General features: G+C 39.8%; 1 pseudogene; it reads left to right on the forward strand.

Annotated features, from left to right (window-relative positions):
• Nucleotides 1–1,463: 1,463 nt before the first annotated feature.
• Nucleotides 1,464–2,032, forward strand: LOC138168498 (deoxyuridine 5'-triphosphate nucleotidohydrolase pseudogene; annotated as a pseudogene).
• Nucleotides 2,033–6,643: the final 4,611 nt, after the last annotated feature.

The raw sequence follows: 6,643 nt of genomic DNA on the forward strand, positions 1-6,643 counted from the left end.
AACAAAGCTACACATCAGTGCTTATATAGCCTTCTCCTGGCTCAGAGAATGTAACAACCTTTTTGACCCACTGGCCAATCAAAAAGTATCTACTGAAAAACAAGCCTCCCTCCCCAGGCTTCTGGTGCACTTTAACCTAGGGGCAGGGAAGATCTTTAAAATTTACATTCGCATTACATGGGGCAAACATCATGCAAAAAGCTAGGTAGGAACATGATGTCTACAGGATAAATTGGAGATAATCCAAAGAGGCAAGGTATGGGTATTAAATAGAATGAAAAAAGTGTCTACAGTCTTCCTTATAAGGGAGCATCCCCAGTGGACTATAGGAGCTTCCTGTAGACGTTAACTCTTGGGAACACGTGGGGGTTGGAACACAGGAGCCATGATCTCATCAGCACTCCCATCCTGTAGAAGGGTAGACTCCTGAGGAGGAAGATCTGTCAGAAACAGCTTTTCTCTTCCCTTGAGGATACCATTGGGAACAGATGCTCAGATTCTAGTAGGAGTCAGGTACCTCAGGCCAGGCTTGGACACAATTCCTCCCAAATGAGGAGTGGCTAGGTGGTGCAGTGAATAGAGTACTGGCCCTGGAGTCAGAAGGATCAGAGTTCAAATGGGACCTCAGACACTTAACACTTCCTAGCAGTGTGGCCTTGGGCTTAACCCTAATTGCCCTGCCCCCTCCAAAAAAAATAAGCAAAGTAATAAAATGAGATTCCCATTACCACCACAAACCCAGACCCACTCTCCATCACCGGAGTTGAGGTGCAGCCCCACAGTGATTTTTCCCACACAGTTTCTGTAGTGGGGTAGTTTGCCACAGTAGTTTCTGCATTAAAACTGGGTCCCTAGGAACACTCTATGTCTAGGACTAGAGACCATAGTTAGAGGGAAGGGTCTGTGTCTAAATCTTTGCTGTAAAAGGCAGAAATCATGTAGTTGTACAAAAGCTAGGTGAAATAGGGAATAATCTGTACTCAAAAATGCTGAATAACATTTTAAGGTGGGGCAGTAGGACCTTAAAAGGAAATGTCCCTGGATCTCAGTAGTAGAGTGATTCGCATCCACCCTTTTCTCCCAATTGTCCTTCTCAACACCTGTTATAGTGACCCCCCCCCCAAAAAAAAGGGTATTATTATTATTATAGCCAAAGCTTCTTAGAGGACCCATTACTACTCTCTTTGATTCTTCAAATCCTTCGATGCCATCACCCACTCTTCCTTTCATTTCTTTCATCAGTGAAGCAGCTAATCTGTCTACCTGATAGACAGAGATCGGCATAGGGAAGACCTGTTCTATGCAGAGTGCAGTGGATAGGGCACTTGTTCTGGAGTCAGGAAGACCTCAGTTCAAATGTAGTCTCAGACACTTACTTGCTGTGTGAATCTGGGCAAGTCACTTGGGCAAACCCTGTTTGCCTCATCTGTAAACGAGATGGAGAGTGTTCTCTCTCCACAGTCATGCCCTGCTCCAAAGCAACCCCCGCTATAGTCTCCCTCAGCAAGTGGTCCCAGCTTGTGCAGGAAGAAGGGAGCCCCTTGCGTGCTCCGACTCTTGGAGCATACCACGGCCCCCTCTAAGGGGTCGGCACGGGCTGTGGGCTATAACCTGTACAGTGCCTATGATTTTACAATCCCAGCCAGAGAGAAAGCCCTTGTGAAAACAGATATTCAGATCTCTCTTCCTCCTGGATGTTATGGTAGAGTTGCTCCACGTTCTGGCTTGGCTGCAAAACATTTCATAGACGTGGAAGCTGGTGTCACAGATGAAGCTTATAGAGGAAATGTTGGTGTTGTACTATTTAACTTGGGCAAAGAAACATTTGAAGTGAAAAAAAGTGACCAAATTGCATGGTTGATTTGTGAACGGGTTTTTTTATCCAGAACTTGAAGAAGTCCAAGGCTTAGATGACACTGAACGTGGAACAGGAGGTTTTGCTTTGACTGGTCAGAACTAAAATTATATAAAGAGTAACTGCAGCAGCTTTCCTCTTAAAACAGTTAATAAAAGAATTTCCACTTTTAAAAAATGAGATGGAGGAGATGGGAAACTGCAAATGGGGTCATAAAGAATTGGACTTGACTGAAATGACTGGCCAACAAAAGTTCTAGCTTTAACCTCCCCTCTGAGCTCCAGATATTTTGTTTCCATATGCCTTCAGGATTTCTCCTCTTGGATGTCTCACTTGCATCTCAAACTCAAAATTCCCAAATCTACTGCCTTTCCCCCTCTATAGTTTCCATCTCTTCTTGATGGAATCCTAATAAAGCTGCCCCCAATATTCTAATTTCATTATAGGCCTGGCCCCACTGAACAGTACTGTACCTACCTAGCCCCCCTTCCAAATTCCCCAATACCCTAACTTCTTCATATATGCCTCACTGCTCACTGGAACTAAAGGTGTGTCCCTGAACTCTTAGTTCCCACAGAAACAGCAGGTGTGTCCATATGATGGGATCCCAGCCACTACCCCCAGACCCATTCCCACAGAAACAGGTGTGTTCTTGTACTCAACCACAATCACATCATCCATCCAGCCCAAGACAGGACCACAATACCTCACTATCCATCTTGACCAGACAGGACCACAATAGCTAGCCAATTGGAAGGCAGCATGACCAGAATGTTTAACCACCAAATCACAGATGGGACACCTCCTTCATTACCTAATCCCTTAACAAACTCCTCCTGCTCTTTTTAATATTAATCATATTCCTATTATTCTATGTAAATTTCTGTTATGTAATTGTGTCTTTGCCCTATAAAAATCCATCTTGCTTTCTCTGAAGTTGCTGGTTCCTCTTGGAACTTAGCCTGCTTCTCAATAAATGCCTATACTTGGATTAGAGGTGGTCTGACCGAATTCTTTGAGACAGTTCCACCATCACACATTATGAAACTCCAACAATTTTTGGGCAGGCAGAGCCCTCACAGCAACAGTTTTTAGTGTCCCTAGGTTTAAAGCAAAACATTCTGACTTCAGAACTTCTGTAGTATTCCTACATCTTTCCACATTCAAATTTTTGGATTGTTTTAGCTCTTCTCCTTTCCTCACCTCTTATGTTTAATCAATCACTATGTTCTGTCAAGTCTAAGTACTCGACCTCAATGTAATTCATCACCTCTTCTCTATTTCCTCAGCCACTACCTTAATCTACCATCTAACTATTGCAATAGCCTCCTAGCAAATCTTTCTTCCTCTACTTTCTTCCTTTTGTTATTCAGTTGTTTTTCAGTCATGTCCAACTCTTTTGACCCCATTTGGGGTTTTCTTGGCAGAGATACTGGAGTGGTTTGCCATTTCCTTCTCTGGCTTTTTTTTTTTTTTACAGACAAAGAAACTGAGGCAAACAGGGTTAAGTGACTTGCCCAGGATCATGCAGTCAGTAAGTGTCTGAGGATAGATTTGAACTCAGAAAGATGGATCTTTCTGACTCCAGACCTGGAGCTCTATCTATAGTACTGCCTAACTTACCCCTACTTTCTCCACACTTAATCCTTTATGAGATGGGATTAGAGATAGAACCTGTGATTTCATTGATATAAAAAACTCCCAGATGAGGAAACTCCCTCTACAAATGCAGATCAGAACCTTTTCTGAAACTTACAATCTTAGAGAATTTCCTCAATCACTGATGGATTCTATGATTTACATAGTGCTAAACAACCAGTGTGTACCAGACAAAACTTAAACCCAGGAATTCCTACTTTCAAGGTTAGCTCTCTCACCACAACACTCAACAAATAGTAGGTCCTTAATAAATGTTTACTGAATGGAATAAACTCATTGAAGGATCTATTATGAGCCTAAGAGCTCATAAACTAAACTCACTACAGCAAGAAACGGAGGGAACTAAGAAGAAATACCTTTGGGACTGTTTTGCAATCACATCAAAGGACAGGCATTTTAAAAATGCATCAAAAGAAAGGTCTACAAGTGAAACTTCAGGAGGTGAAAGCAGATTTCATTATTCAAAATATAATTTCATCTTTCTAAAACATCTATGCAGTCTGCTAGATGGATCCATGGGAAGTTTGAGTGCCCAGAAACTCAAATTTGTATCTTAAGTGATAAGAAAGAAACATCCTACCACTTACATCATAGCTACAGACAGCTTGGTGGGAAAGGTAAATCAAAATTTGACCCGAGTTCAGCAGGTTATATTTGGACAGGCTAATGTGTTTTCCCTCAAATTTATAATAGGGAAGGTGGACAGCAAACCAGAGATTTTGATACAAAATGCCTATTATTAGTGAGCCAATGTTTGTCTCTTGATAATTTCTCTCAACATTGCTTTCAGTCAGTCTTTCTCCAATGAAAATGAAATGAAATTTTATTTTGCTTTTTTGCTGTTCCTGAACTGTGACATCTACATTCTTTGTACTTTTATACAGAAACTTCAAAAACATTGTGCATAGGGGAATGTAGTCTATTTAGATGAATAAAACCTGAATTCAGTGACTGCTCTGCCACCTTCTACCTGAATGGGCTTGGACAAGTCACTTCCCTTTCTGACCTTCATCTTTCTGATTTATAAAATAAAAGTGTTGAACTAGATGAACTTTAAGGTCATAACCAATTCTAAAATAACTTCTCATATAATCTTTCAACACCAGCAAGAATCTTTCCATGCCTTGGAGAGTACAACAGTACTCTCTCCGAAACTGGGAGAAAACAATTCTCCCTTTGATCATCTCAAAAGATTAGTAGCATTCCAAGAGGGGTTTAGGGCCTAGGGTATATAATACTTTGTCACTTTCAACATTTTTCTATATGTAAATTGAGCAGTGAGGGCAGTTTGGAGGAAAGGCCATTTCATCTGGCTTGTCTCTTGGAAGGTGTGCTGAGTGTGTTCATGAAATTACATAATATTATTTGCCAACTTTTAAGAGCTATATAAATGGTATTTCTTATTATTATTAATTATATTTGAACCTCAGATCTTTTTAGGGCTATCTGGTTGGAACTACTTAATTGCCTCTTTGAGTTCCTACCACATATTAGGAAGGACAGTGACAAATTAGTGTGTCCAGAGAAGGATCATCAGTACGGTGAGAGGCCTGGAGACCATGTCAAAAAAGGCTAGTTTGAAAGAACTGGAAGTATTTAGTGTGTAGAAAAATCCAGTATGAGAGTTATCTTTTAGTGTTTGAAGGGCTGTCATTGGAAGAGGGATTAGACTAGCCAGAACTAGAAGCAATAGATGTAACTTGTACAAATTCTGATTTAGGTTTGATCTAAGGAAAATCTTCCTAATGTGTTGTGACCTCCCTCTCACAGTGGAATATAAGTTCCTTGAAGGCAAGAAGTACTTGATTTTTTTTAATCCCTATAATATACTATAATGCTTGAAACATTTCTCACCTAAAACAATTCTTTGTGCATATTTGAATTGAATTGAATAAACTGAATTTCTTGAATTAAAATGAATGCCTGCCTGTCCAAAAATGGAAATGGCTGCCCTGAGAAGTAATGGTTCCTCATTGACTAGATTAAGTAGTCTGGATGCCCAAGTTGCCATGGTGTGAATGAGTGAGGGAGGAATAAAGAGGGGAGAGATTCTTATTCAGGTATAAGTTGAACTAGATGGCCCCTGGGGTCCACTCCAGGTGAGGTTCTGTGGTTGCACTCTATTGCCTCAAGAGAATGAACCATCTGATCACCACTGTCAACAAACTGAAAAAAAAAATAAATTTATATTTATTACTACAAAGGGATAAAACATAGACCTGTGATTTCATTGATAAAGGGAAACCAAGAAGGTGAAAACTCCCTCTAACAATACAAATTAGCATGTTTTCTGTTAACTTAGAGTCTTAGAAGGGTTCAGGGGAAATGCTTCCTCCTACAAGAAGTCTTTCCTGATTCCCCCAGTTTTAAACATTTCCTCTGCCCATCAATTAATTTGTTTTTATTTCATATATATATATACATACATATATATATATATATATATACACACATATATATATACTTAATGTTTCTATCCTTAGCATTTTACAAAGTGCTTGGAACATTGTAGGTGTTGAATGAGTGCTTCTTGAAGCATTTCTCTCTTAGAACATTGCCTGGCCCATAGTTGAACCTCAATAGAAACAGATGTTTGTTGAAAAGAATGTCTACTGTTTGTTTTATGGGATACCAAACCCCAGAGAATCTGATGTGATATGTGCAATACCTAACTAAAGCCAGCTAAATTATTGCCTCCTCTCTTCTTCTAGAATGTTCAGGGACAGTTTTATTTTTCTTTGCATCTCCAGCCTAGCACAGTGCCTACCTAGTGAGTATTTGCTAAATTTTCATTGAATTGAAATTTTAAAAAATGATGGAATTGAAATAATGAAATTCTTTTTTTTCTCATCAAGTGCTACCACCCCCCATACCAGAATTCTCCAAATCCCAAGGTAGCTGATTTTTTTTAAAGCAAGGAATATAACATGATTTCACCTTGTATAGAAAATGGTGAATCAAGTGTCAAGAACTGACAGGAGAAAAAAATATACAAATGTTTGTGGCAGAAGACATGATGGAAGCTTAGGGGCTAATCCCGATGTTTAGTTTATTTTCTTTTTAATGGGATGTCAGTTCTGGAGAATAAACAGTCTTTCCTGTATCCAGTGATATGAGTACTTATTGGGC

The sequence above is a fragment of the Petaurus breviceps genome, unplaced genomic scaffold (genome assembly GCF_028583685.1).
Source record: "Petaurus breviceps papuanus isolate PSGF00001 unplaced genomic scaffold, PetGlider_PUasm1.0 37, whole genome shotgun sequence".
Classification (NCBI taxonomy): Eukaryota; Metazoa; Chordata; class Mammalia; order Diprotodontia; family Petauridae; genus Petaurus; species Petaurus breviceps.